We start from the raw sequence: 13196 nt of genomic DNA, 5'->3' as shown, positions 1-13196 counted from the left end.
CCCAAAAGAGGTGTGGTTTGAGAAACAGCTGTATTTACAAAGTGCAACCTATACAAACATTTATTCAAATAGAAAACTTTCTAAAAACACTTTTTCTCACAACAATACTTATTTATCAGAATTATAGCCTTAAGGAAATCACTGCATATACTCTAAGTTTCCTTTTACAGTCAATTTATACCCCTACCCCTGTTTCAGTTTTTTAAAGAATTTGAAAACAAGACTTTAACCATTGCCAGCTTACCCTATGTGCATGTTTTCTGACATGAAATGTCTAAAACATGTTTGAAACTATTCTGATAACAAATTGAAAGCATTTTAGAATACTATAAATGTATTGTTTAGAAGTTAATCATTCCAACATTCAAGATTATACAAAGTATCCAATCCTGCTTGTGTCTCCAGTCCACATCTTACTGTATGCCTATTTGTCAATGAAAGTTCACAATTTCTGTCTCAAATGGTCAGTTAAGAATTCTTGTCACAACAGCATCATCTCTAACCATATAACTAACATAAGTTAGTTAATGTATGAACTAGAAGTGTCTAAACAAAGCCATATTTGCAAAACTGTATTTAAGAAGATATCAGTCTGGTGCATAAATTCACTAAAAGTTTGATAGAAATGACTGCTTACATCTTATTTTTGCATAACTTTCCAGCACAGTTATTGTTTTGTTTACAAAAGACCTTGAAAATAATAAAATCATAGCATTTACAAGTTAAATTATCTGTTTTATGACCCAGGGTAGGCATTTTTTTCTGTTTTTTGCCCCCTGGGGCCTCACATTTCCTAAATATTTTCCTTGTTTCTAGCAATGTGGAGTATTTAGTATATATTTAGGATAGAACACACTATTGTAAGTTTTATTGAGGTCTTTTTGTAATTCTAGCTTGTACTTTTTAATGCCGCGGTCACAAAAAAACACATTTAGGTGTTACGGCTTACTTTTGGGTTATCGACAGGACAAAAATAACCCAACAAAATTATTTAGGAAGGATCAATGAGTTGCAATGACTGCGAAGAGTAAATATAAACACTTCTAAACAATTTAAATCACAAATAGGCATATATTGTGAATTTATTTTGAATTCAGGGCTTTAAGTAAACCATGCATACTGTAAACTGTGAATTTATGCTGAGTCATCATAGTTAAGGCTCAGGATTTTCTCAATCTTCATGAAAAATTTATAAAACTTCATATTTGAGTTAAATTCTTTAAAATCTCTGAGATAAACCAGATTTTGTGAAATTCTGTATGTTCTATTTTTTAACCCTATATAGGTTGCAATTCTGTAAATATAGACAATGCAATTTCCCATAGGAACTCCCTTTGCGGCTAAAACTGTGACACTTTTACTGTGAAGTTTCGTGAAAAATTATATCCCAGAACGGAAAGTTTATATGCACTACTATTTTATTCAAAGGTCAAAATATAGGGCTGTGCGGCATATTTTCAACATTTATATGCCCTGAACTTCTAAGAGTTTAAACTTATACTAAAATTCTATACTACCCTTACCTTCATATTTGGACCTCCTAAGAATTAAAATTTATGCGCTACCATGTTTTTCTATACTGGTTACATTCCCAAGTGATGTCTCTATGAGAGGAAACACAGAGATCATAAATGGGAACCAGTACATTAACAAATTAACATATCTATGAATATTATATATCTCCCCAAAAGAGGTGTGGTTTGAGAAACAGCTGTATTTACAAAGTGCAACCTATACAAACATTTATTCAAATAGAAAACCTTCTAAAAACACTTTTTCTCACAACAATACTTATTTATCAGAATTATAGCCTTAAGGAAATCACTGCATATACTCTAAGTTTCCTTTTACAGTCAATTTATACCCCTACCCCTGTTTCAGTTTTTTAAAGAATTTGAAAACAAGACTTTAACCATTGCCAGCTTACCCTATGTGCATGTTTTCTGACATGAAATGTCTAAAACATGTTTGAAACTATTCTGATAACAAATTGAAAGCATTTTAGAATACTATAAATGTATTGTTTAGAAGTTAATCATTCCAACATTCAAGATTATACAAAGTATCCAATCCTGCTTGTGTCTCCAGTCCACATCTTACTGTATGCCTATTTGTCAATGAAAGTTCACAATTTCTGTCTCAAATGGTCAGTTAAGAATTCTTGTCACAACAGCATCATCTCTAACCATATAACTAACATAAGTTAGTTAATGTATGAACTAGAAGTGTCTAAACAAAGCCATATTTGCAAAACTGTATTTAAGAAGATATCAGTCTGGTGCATAAATTCACTAAAAGTTTGATAGAAATGACTGCTTACATCTTATTTTTGCATAACTTTCCAGCACAGTTATTGTTTTGTTTACAAAAGACCTTGAAAATAATAAAATCATAGCATTTACAAGTTAAATTATCTGTTTTATGACCCAGGGTAGGCATTTTTTTCTGTTTTTTGCCCCCTGGGGCCTCACATTTCCTAAATATTTTCCTTGTTTCTAGCAATGTGGAGTATTTAGTATATATTTAGGATAGAACACACTATTGTAAGTTTTATTGAGGTCTTTTTGTAATTCTAGCTTGTACTTTTTAATGCCCCGGTCACAAAAAAACACATTTAGGTGTTACGGCTTACTTTTGGGTTATCGACAGGACAAAAATAACCCAACAAAATTATTTAGGAAGGATCAATGAGTTGCAATGACTGCGAAGAGTAAATATAAACACTTCTAAACAATTTAAATCACAAATAGGCATATATTGTGAATTTATTTTGAATTCAGGGCTTTAAGTAAACCATGCATACTGTAAACTGTGAATTTATGCTGAGTCATCATAGTTAAGGCTCAGGATTTTCTCAATCTTCATGAAAAATTTATAAAACTTCATATTTGAGTTAAATTCTTTAAAATCTCTGAGATAAACCAGATTTTGTGAAATTCTGTATGTTCTATTTTTTAACCCTATATAGGTTGCAATTCTGTAAATATAGACAATGCAATTTCCCATAGGAACTCCCTTTGCGGCTAAAACTGTGACACTTTTACTGTGAAGTTTCGTGAAAAATTATATCCCAGAACGGAAAGTTTATATGCACTACTATTTTATTCAAAGGTCAAAATATAGGGCTGTGCGGCATATTTTCAACATTTATATGCCCTGAACTTCTAAGAGTTTAAACTTATACTAAAATTCTATACTACCCTTACCTTCATATTTGGACCTCCTAAGAATTAAAATTTAGGCGCTACCATGTTTTTCTATACTGGTTACATTCCCAAGTGATGTCTCTATGAGAGGAAACACAGAGATCATAAATGGGAACCAGTACATTAACAAATTAACATATCTATGAATATTATATATCTCCCCAAAAGAGGTGTGGTTTGAGAAACAGCTGTATTTACAAAGTGCAACCTGTAGTGTACCGACATTTTGAGTTGAACGTATTGCAACTGTAAAATCATGTTGTGCTGTTTACACCAGTGTCCCAGGTTAGGGAGAGGGTGGGGGCTCACATGTTTAATCCCGTCGCATTCTTTTTGTGTCTGTCCAACGTAAGGAGCCTGTAGTACATTGGTTATATAGATCTGTCATATTTTAGTTATAAATACAGCCGTCAGTGTTCTCGTTTTAAATTTTTCACATTTTTTTTATATCGGGGCCTTTTATAGCCGACTATACGGTTTAGGTTTTCCTCATTGTTGAATGTCGTATGTTGGACAATGATAATTGCTTTATACACCCACCTCATTTAAACTTTGGCGGAAATTTGTCTCATTGGCCATCACACCACATCTACAAAGTTTTATGTGTAAAAAAAACCAGTTGGAATGCAATCTAAGGCATTCGGCAATCTAAGTTCAACGAGCTCCTATTGCTGCTTTCGTTTAGGCGAACTTGGACCAACATCGGCATTTAAAAGAGCCTCAAATTGTGAAAAGTAAGAGTCGTTAAAGTTTTATTGGCTGTACTATACTTTTTGAAACTTTATTTCACCTGGAATATATTTATTAACAGTTTATTTCATCTGGAATAACGTTGAAAGTCCCAATTTTCAATAGAAACATTGCTGTCAGATGTACGCTGGTTAAACATTGCAATTTTGGCTTTGGATGACTGATATTGTATGTTCAACTCCATTGACTAAGTTAACAGATATAATAAAGAAAAAGGGTCGCCGATGCCATCTCGAATATCTTAATAAGAAAGTGATTTGTGACGGTTTTTGTCATCGAACTGTACAGTGATTATTTAAAAACGCACAACGAACTCGACACATTTGGCGGAACGAACGATACAGTAAGAGAAAACGTATTTAGTATGATATTGCGTTTATTCTAAGTTCTAGGGAACATTTGAAGGCACGTAGTAATTCAACGTATAGTTATTTATTATTGCTTAAGGTATTAATACGCAAAGGTTTATGCACGAAAAGATATTCAGCATTGTTTATCTCATAAAACGTATGAAATTGCACCATGTCTGTGCGTTTCGCATCTAGCAGTTTCATCAAACGTTCTATGCAATATCTAAAACTCACAACAACTGTATAATTGAATAAATAAACTAACATGCACATTGACATATTTATATATACTCAAATAAGTTCTAGAGAGGCATTCGAAATTGTTGTCATTCCAAATGTTGTCCTGATTATCGCTTCGAACGCGTCAACGTCCGGATTCATTTGTATCGGGGTTACACTCCCGACAAGACGATTCCCGCAAAGTCCACCTAAAGAAGCGGATTATCCCGACGGGGAAATTATATTTTTACCTATATTATGCCGCGAAAAGTCCATTTTGATCGCGGACAGGTCAAATTTTTATCGTGGACCTTCGTGGAAATCAATAGAATATCTATAGTAATAACGCAGAATTCTATGTTGTCGATAAAATATAACGTTTAATTGTTGTTATGTGCATGAGAAATAATTGTGGCTGTAAAAGCTGTTAGCGAGAAAACAAGATATTTGTCAGTTTATTGGTTGTGTCTATTGTTATTTTAAATCACATTAACCCGTAATTACTCCTCTTGTCCTGTTGTTATTTCTATTCAAGCTCAGGTAAAGTTTGATTGACATGGGGCGGTCTTTCATTTGTACTTTTGTCGGAAAGGTGATGCATACCAGGAAAATACACAAAAGTCATACGAGAAGTTTAAACCAATGAACGGGTGATCAGGTAATAATGGAGGAGGAGCTACATTATATTGACTGATTTTGAACTTATTATCTTTAGAAATTTGTAAATTGAATATTGTTTGAGATTCGTAAAATCATTAATGTTACAAGTTATTAATTATCAATAAAAATAGTTCAACAGACAGTTTTTATAAAATATCTAAGACTGTAGTAGTTCTAGTTTAAAATCCTGGATATTTCCTGTGACTAATATTTTTTTTTATTTTATTGTTGCCGTAGAAAAAAAAATCGTAATTTAAAAAAATGTAATATTCATTTTTATCATTAAAATGATAATTGTCTTACAAATCGGGTTTATTGATTTGACAGGTTGATTGGTGTTTGTGTGTTTTTACAAACGTGAATTCTTGAAAAATGGGAAAATAAAAAATAATTATTGATACAGCTCATTCGGATTTTCAATGTCACGCTGTATACAACTATGTACATGTACATGTAATAGGCTTACTTAATGTATCGCATTCGATTATTGATTGCTTAATGTCAACATATATTGGAAAAACACTACACTACGAAAAAAAAAAAAGAAAGTGGCTGACATCTGGTGATTTATAAGTGAATTGTTTTACCGTGGAGAAACATCTTTTTGTTTTGTTGTAACTGATTATTATGGTATATGTATGTTTAAAAAAAAAACGAAAAATACATCAGCGAAGAAGAATAGAGACACTTGTTATATGAACATCTTTCTGTTCACCATTTCACAGAGCTACCGATTCTTGTATTGATGGTTAAACGTCCAGTGACCTATATATCAGTGCATACTCAGAATAGACAGTTCAATATAACCTGTACTGAAAAATCGCGTGATATTGAAAATGGGGCGTGTGCTTAAGCATTGTAAAAATCCTTTATGTACTTATGTAGATAATATGTTCATGTTCATGTCTTTTTAGTGAAAGTTTCTATTATAATTAGGAATTATAGTTTCATTGAATCACGGGCGCTTGTGGCGTGGATCCCCTTTTTTTGTGTGTATAATTTTTTTTTTATATATTTTTTCATATTTCAACTTTTCACTACTTTAAAGTGTTCTAACTCTTAAACATGCGATTTAACAATAAAAGATCGTGGGAAATAAGAATTGAGGGACAGCTTATAAAAAAAATTAATACAGGGTCACTATATGTAAAAAGGGAAATGTACTGGTGAATTTGAATTCTTTGATTATTTCATTACAAGTCTGAAAGGATGAAGATTAAAATTTGAATAATGGGTTATGTACTGTGATCTTATTGGTAATATTTTCTACTTTAGGTCTTGGATGGATAGTTGTCTCATTGGCAATCATACCACATCTTCTTATATTTGTATGGTCACTTTTTCATATTGTTTTTTATTGTTTAGAAAAATTGTTACAACAAATAAAGAATTTTTTTGAAAAATTTTGTGGCCTTGAAAAGGGCTGTTTTACAACTGAGTTAACAGAGGCTTTATCACTGGAACTGCAGACCTTTCAATCGCTTGATTACATCTGGGTCAGTCTTCAGCTTATTATTGAAATACGCTAACGATTTACCCCTTGTCCTCTCAGGAAAAATCTTGTCAGGCAGATGACCAGTTGCTGCTCCATTCATCAAGACACATACTGGTGCAACCTTATATATATGATCAATGTACATGTTGCATTGCTCTACAGTCATCTTCTCGCACCAAAAAGTCTGTAAAGTGTTGACAAGCTCCTCTTTTGTTTTGGGGTCTACACAGGCTACATGACGTTTCATCTGATTCCATACCATTTCTATGGGGTTCAAGTCAGGACTTTCGGAAGGCCATATATCCCACCAATTTATACCGTTGTCGTTCATAAATTCTTTTGCCATTTTTGACTTGTGCTTAGGGTCGTTGTCTTGTTGCAATCTGTGCCCATCTGGAAACTTTACCCGAACATAAGAAAGAAGGTTGTCCCGTAAAATAGAGTTGGTGAAGAATTCTTTTTCCATTATATCTTCGAAGATGGTCGGTTTTGACAAACCCCTTCGACTTATGGCACCCCAAACATGGACTTTCAGTGGATGTTTCGGCTTTCCATGAATCATTGGAGCAGAATCTTTCTCTCTGTAATAATTGGTCTTATTTTTGAAGGTCTGTATGGAACTTTCATCAGAAAAGATTATGTCTGCAAAGTCGTCATTGTCGTCAATGAGGTGTTGGCAAAAATCAACACGTTTTGGTCTGTTTGCCCTTCTCACCATCTGGCCATACCGCGGTCGTGAATGGGTGAAACCTGCAGCGTCGATGGCTATTTTGGTGATCGAGACTCATGTTGGCACCATCTGCAAATAGGGCTTTGTGGATCTGCTTACTTGACATGGAAAAGTCTGACTTAATAAGTTCTTTGATGAGTTCGGCGTCTCTCTCAGAAACTTTTCTGAAGGTCCGTTGTTTTGGTTGGACATGAACACCACGCTCGGAAATAAAACCCCTGTCATAGGCTCTCAACCAGTACCGTACGGAATGACGCGAAATGTTATGGCCCCTGGTACTCAATATTCCAGTAATTGCTTGGATGTTGTTGCCCGACTTTCTCAGTACTGCAATTTCTTGTTTGATTTTGTCGTCTACTCTGCCCATTATTACGGTGAAACTGATAATTTTTCATTTAACAGTTGGCATTTTAATAAGAAATCAACATGTGACAGCGAATTCATAAATTTCTTTAGGTGTTAAAGTTGAAAAATATCAAGCCATAAAAATTTGTTACACAATATACAATGTACCAGCAAATGACAATATACTGCCCCCGGAAATAAACGAACTGGTCAAAGGACTTCAACCAGGTACATGTACATATAATATACATGTATTTAGCTGATCAATACCCGAAAATGTCAAGGTAAACAATTTCAAAAAAATTTTCTCATGGATGTAGGAAATATCATAAATACACGTAAATGTAACAATTTGTAATACATATAAAATACAGGTGCATTTTATTTTTGCAGAATTTTTTTTTAAAGTGAAAACATTTGTATAAATTCTTGTACACATCTTTGTCGGAATTTAATTAAAAAAACCCTTACAATTTCTATTAATTTGATCTTTATGCTTCTTATACAACTTTTTTACAAAGATAATCATTCTTTTGTTCAAAGTTGACGCAACTGAAAGAAATTGGCCTTTTACAAATAACTTTATCGGAAAAGAAGTTGATAAAATCTTATTAAAAATTATCATTAAAATAATTATAACTAATTCCAAAATAAATTTAATGTCTTGAATTAGTCGTTATAATTGTTTGGCACGTGCCGTTCGATTCACAGATTATCCACTGACATTGAAGTTTGACCATCCACCTTTTCTGTACTTATCTAAATACATATTTTACGAGTGAAGTTAAATATAAAAATTATTCATCAAAAGGAAGTTTTAAAATATATACCATACATAAGAGATAGATATCATTATCTTTTATAAAATTTTTTTGAATTTCATCATTTGTGCAATTAAAGGTATATCGAGACATAAAAAAAATACTCATCATTTATTTGATGTTAGACTGTGAAATAGATCTATTAATACTTTTTCCTTTAAAATAAAACACTTGTTATTTTATAATTCCCTTTTAACTTGTAACGAAAAATATGAAACTCTGGAATGTATAAATACGCAGCCACATCCAGAAATGGAATGTTACTTACGATGACTTGAATAAGGTGTTATAATCTACGAGTTTTAATATAAAATCAATTGAAAAAAACCTGCGAAGGTGTCAATAGATGGTCTGTTGTAAATTCTTACCAAACAACATGCATGTACTCTCATTTTCAAGCGACTTCAAACATCTCGCCTTTTATCCCGGTTACCTTGCATATATTGTATTAATTGTGTATTTTTTCATTCGCAGAATACATGTATGCATTTAATATTTGTCACTGAAGGTTAAACAAGCAACCATAATTCAATCAATCGATTAAAATCAACATCTTTCAAATACATATTTTATATATATTAAGGACCTTGAACAGAAATCCATTTTGACAGAGAACTATTGAAGTAATACATTTATTTTCGAATACTACTGTTGTGAAGATGAAAGAGAACATTTTTTTGATATAAAATAATTATAATAATCTTTATAGTCATATAAGGCATACCCCCAAGGGTGACTGGGGAATAGAAGTATGGTCACCATTGGTCTTCCTCCGACCGGCAGTAAAACCCTTGCCAAAGTGGGGCGTCCGTTTGGCTGTGCGGGATGTACAAACTTGCAGCCACGTCCGAACAGAATGGGGACGTTAAATCCGATGCCTCGTGTGAAGAGAGTGCCATGCTTTTTGCACGTTAAGAACCCTTGCAACAACTCTCTGAGGGGTCCGTAGGTGACCTGTTGCAAGGCAAAATTTCTGTCCCTATCCAATATTCCCTCATTTCCCGTGGCAGTCTAAATTTCTCCGACCTTAACCCCGTACGACCCTATTACAGAACCTACCTATTGTATTTATTGTTAATTTGTTCTCGTCCTGAATATGCATGAAATATTTGCCACTGGAAGTTAAGCAACCAACAATCAATCAATCATATAAGGCATATTTTAATTAAGGTATAAAACTAGCGTATCACACTTCTTTTTGTTCATGCAAATACATTTGTACCCCAAAATACTACAAAGCCAAAAAAGACTGCGGAGTTTAAAAAATTAAGTAAAAATTATATATTATTCGATAATGCCAGCCCTAGTAGAAAAGGCAAAGAAGGACCACAGGTTTTCTCTAGCAGTCCAGAGTGATGACCCTTCAAGCCCACCTGTCGAGAGAGCTCAACCCAAAAAGAAAGACTGACCCAAAAAAACAGCACTCAACCCATCAGGTCCAATACGGCAAACACCAAGCAGACCAAAGGCTTCCAGGTCAAAAACACGACGACCCCTAACCAAAAGTGGTAAACCGGCAGCAAGAGTGATCAGGGTTGTCACTCCGCCAGGGTTTTACGACCCTTTACCAGTCATCAGACCACCTAGACGTCCCATTGCCACTACACCACAACCAGCATCTTCTGAAAGTTTCTATCAGACACAATCAGCAGTCCCCCTACCTGTACCAACTACTAGTTCACCAGTTTCCATCCGTGGTCCAAATCCGACAGCACCAACTCCACCGCTAGTATCGCCCTTTACACCAGCCAGACCATCCCATACATCAAGTCAGCTTGGTCCTGTAATGTCTGCACTTGCAGCAATAGGTTCTGCAGTTACATCAATTCAGAAAAACCTTGACACTCTCAACAAAAAGTTGACACAGGCCTCCGTAGGTTAACAGAGCTGGAAGTGATGCATAAAAGACTGGAGAGCAAACAGGACCAGATATTATCCAGACAACATAGGACCACCATTCCAGCAGTAGTAGACAACGACCTACAGGTACCTACCATACCAGACATGTACAACCTTTCAAATGAGGAGCTGACCAGAATCAAGGTTTCGGCAAAGAGTGCTGGTAATTTTGCAGCTGCCTTAACCAAAAGTTTTTTTCCAGAATTGTATGGCATGGACAACCTGCGCTACTTTTACAACTGGAATGGTGGTGCAAAGCATAGTAAGCGTGAGCTGGACCCAGCCGGGCGAGAGATAATCCGGCAATTCACCTTTCAGATGTACCCTGAGGTCCGTCAGGAAGACATCTTCCGGACCAATGTCATTAATGCTGTAAATGAGATGCTGCGTCCACAACCAAAGAAGCAAAGACCTGCACTTGCTGCTGTCCAAATTGAAAACAACCCACCAGCAGACGACCCTCATTATCAAGAGCTAGACTTCGACGTCCTTTGAGGTGTATAAAGCTTACAAACGGTCCTTTTCAGGACCACACATATCTTTCAAAAAGAAATTTGAAAATGTTGCATTAAATAAAATACAATTAACTTAGCTCTTCTCCCAGTCCATCATCTGTCTCTTCGTCTATGCTATATTTCTACAAACTAAATAAGTCTTTTTTCTGCCCAGCACTGAATATACAATATACCACACTAAGTTTGTTAAAGCTTATTTTCAGGCAAATCATACGACAAACATGTTTTCCCACAATTTTTATTTATTCTTATATACATAATGTTAATCGATAACTAAACGTTTATTATCAAATATGACACAAACTTATTCATGCCGAAAATAATTATCCCAAATAACAGTCTGTCCATTACATCATATAAGTATTAACTCCGTGTCTAAACCATGTCTTGTAGTGCTCAGCCTTGTATGTATACTAAATGCCATTAAATTCTATCCTATAACTCTCCTGTTCTCTAACAGTCCCACGATTTTAAAGACGGGTATGTTGACCTGGGCAATAATTAAATAAACGTGCCAACCAGCAACATACCCTAAAGAAATTGCACAATGTACGAAATATTTGTCACTGGACATTTAACAACCAACTTCCAATCATTTCAAAATGAGTAAAAAAGAATTTGTTTAGTAATTTGATCATATTTGAATGGTTATAGCTTAAAAAAATAGCGGAAAATTTTAATTTAAATAACAACCAGTAATTTTTTCCATTGCTATATATGCAAAAGCACTGATTTACGGGCTTGAAAGGGTTGATGAATTAAATTTTGTACTTTATTCAAATGAAATCATCAAAGACGATAATCAGACGATCCAAGTGACGTCCTATCCTCCTGAACTTAATGTTTGCATAAAAGACTCATTTTAGCACACGTGAAGCTTGGTTTAAACTATCAATCAACAATTCAATGAAATACCTATTAATTTCTATTAACCAACTTCTGTTTACCTGTTGAAATATAAACCGGACACATATTTGTTTATAACAGCAGGTGTGTGTTGGCCGACACCAGTCATGCGTTTATTAACCTTCATTGGGGTAATGATTGACAGGCATTGTTATCTTTGTAACTTCCAAATTGGGGTACAAAAAAGGTAGCATGTTTTAAATTTATTAAACAATTTACCACTCCTTATTGGCGGATAAAATCAAAATTATTTTTTGTTGAATAAGAATAAAAAGAAATGAGTTATCACATCATACATAAGTTTTATAAATACGTAAGCCTGTAAACAAATACATTTTTTATTCTAAATGTAGACTCAGTTAGCCTTCGTTGCTTATCTCATAAACTCACAAAAAGACCCAAATTAGGGTACAACAGAGGTAACATGTTTCAAATTTGATAAACAATTTACAGCTCCTTATCGGAGGATGAAATTAAAATATTTTTTTTTTTGGTGAATCAGAATAAGAAGTATTTAGTAATCACATCATACATTTGCTTAATGAATAAAAAAAAACTTTTAAACATTTTTTTTTTTATTCTGCACGTAGACCCAGTTACACCTCGTTGCTTATTCTTATCTCATTGCACTCGCAATAAGATACATGTAGCTACATTGTATCAGCTAGCATCAGTAAAGGAATTGTCTTGTCCCGTAAATCGACTGTCATCGTGGACTTCGTGGACCAACTTGGATATTATTTAGGTAAAAAGTCGCGATCTTTTAAATGTTTCCATCACGGAAATCCGCGATCTTTAATTAATTTCCATCACGGAATCGCGTGTTTTGGTGAATCCGTGATAGCTGGACTGTATATAGGATGAACACATTGACAAAAGAAAACCACTGAATTAAAGATTCCTGCCTTGGGACAGGCACATACATACAGAATGTGGTGGAGTTAAAATGTTAGCGGGATTGTTCCCCCTAACTTGTGATATTGGTCTTATATAATTTTTTACATGCACTTTATTTGAACTTTGGTGGATTGTTGTGTTACTGGCAATTATACTGTTTCACCTAATTGATATATTAAAGAAACCGTGATTAAAAATACAGATTTAAATTAAACAAAATGGCAGAAGAAATTGCTCCAAACGGTTATTATTTTTTTTATCATTATAATTATTTAAATAGTCATTTTTTGTGTGTGGAAAAGGGTCATTTACGGCAAGGCTTTTTTCAATTAATTGTCTCATTTTTTAGACAACAGTTAATATGAAAACGACATTCGTTAAACAAATCTGTATGAAATTGATA

The sequence above is a fragment of the Mytilus californianus genome, unplaced genomic scaffold (assembly GCF_021869535.1).
Source record: "Mytilus californianus isolate M0D057914Y unplaced genomic scaffold, xbMytCali1.0.p SCAF_23, whole genome shotgun sequence".
Taxonomy (NCBI): Eukaryota; Metazoa; Mollusca; class Bivalvia; order Mytilida; family Mytilidae; genus Mytilus; species Mytilus californianus.
Note: the sequence above shows the minus strand (reverse complement) of the source record.